The sequence below is a fragment of the Cantharellus anzutake genome, assembly GCF_015039405.1.
Source record: "Cantharellus anzutake strain C23 chromosome Unknown EI90scaffold_154, whole genome shotgun sequence".
NCBI lineage: Eukaryota > Fungi > Basidiomycota > Agaricomycetes > Cantharellales > Hydnaceae > Cantharellus > Cantharellus anzutake.
Window position 1 is genome coordinate 66,922 of NW_024067104.1, and position 1,266 is coordinate 68,187.

The 1,266-nt window shown below is 51.5% G+C and overlaps 1 non-coding gene across 1 annotated transcript; it reads left to right on the forward strand.

Annotated features, from left to right (window-relative positions):
• Nucleotides 1-335: 335 nt before the first annotated feature.
• Nucleotides 336-408, forward strand: EI90DRAFT_t277. The gene has a single exon. It is a non-coding gene; the product is annotated as a tRNA-Thr (tRNA).
• The last annotated feature ends 858 nt before the right edge of the window (nt 409-1,266 follow it).

Genomic DNA, 1,266 nt, shown 5'->3' on the forward strand with positions numbered 1-1,266 from the left:
GCAGTCAGGTTTCCCAGCCAGTGGCAAACAAGGGTGGAAACCTGAGGTCAGCTGGGGGCAGACTGCTAACCCGTGATTAGTCTCGTGAAATGAAGACATTAAACAACAACCAGTGCGTTAAATTGCCCATATCCATGCCTTTTAGCTTTGGAATATAAGACGATTCACCCAATGGGCAGATAATCATCCCATCCCATCCCGCCCCAGCGGGACCGGAGGCTCGTAAGCCTCATCATGTGTTCAGCAGGAACACTTCACTTTTCCACCACCAGCAGGCATGCTCCTGAACAGAAACATCAACGTTCCTGATGTAAGAAACCACCTCCACCTAATGCGGGCATTTAGTGTAATGGTAACACACTCTTGGTACCTATGCAGGGTTCTGCGGTTCGACTCCCAGAATGTCCATATTTTAGCATTTAGGTTCCCAAGACCACGTGTACAAATTCCAACACCTGAGCCACGCACACTCTTGGCCAAGGCCCCCAAAACCCCAGTCCAAGTCAGGGGCACATACATTGCTAAGCAAGGGAGATGTCATTGCGACCAACATCTCCAGCCATGGCTCCCATTACCGGAGAAAAGTGAAAGGGCTTTACTAGATACCGGCTATGGTGGCATCATGCTTGGGCTTATTGTGGGCACAGTTGGGTGCACCAAGTCCAACGGCCACCAGGTCATGAACTGCAATGTGCCTACCCTGATCTGGACATCCCAACAGCGCTGCGCCTTAGTAGTGGGTGCTCGACTGACTCCCTTCATCTGGTTCTTTGGATCTATCTCAACTGGACAACGTTCTGGGGGTGGAGCGGCCCTATGGATACCGGTGCCTGTAGGAGGGGTAAAGGGCGAACGAATGGGACACCGGCGCATGGCGGTCAGAGAGCTGGCAAGGTGGCGAGTTCACCAAACAAAGGGCACAGTGATTTACAACAGAGGGAGTGGATGTCGGTCCCAGTGCCCCCACCCAGCAGCCTGGGTCCACAGATCACGAATCACTGTATCCCAACAGTTATCTCCTGTTAAAAGTGACCAGGTAGAGTGAGTGATGAGTTCGTCTGGCTTTGGGCGGAAAAATGTTATATCCCGTTGAGGGCCTTTCGGGCAGGCTAGGATCAAGCCTTGATCTGGTAGAGGGCCGAAACCTGCCAAAACTCGACAGCCGTGCATAAATTAATGAAGGTGATGTACAAGGCTTGTCGAAAAAAACTCAGCCATCCTCAACCAGCTTCAACCTTGTTTTGCACACAAGATGTATCTTGATCC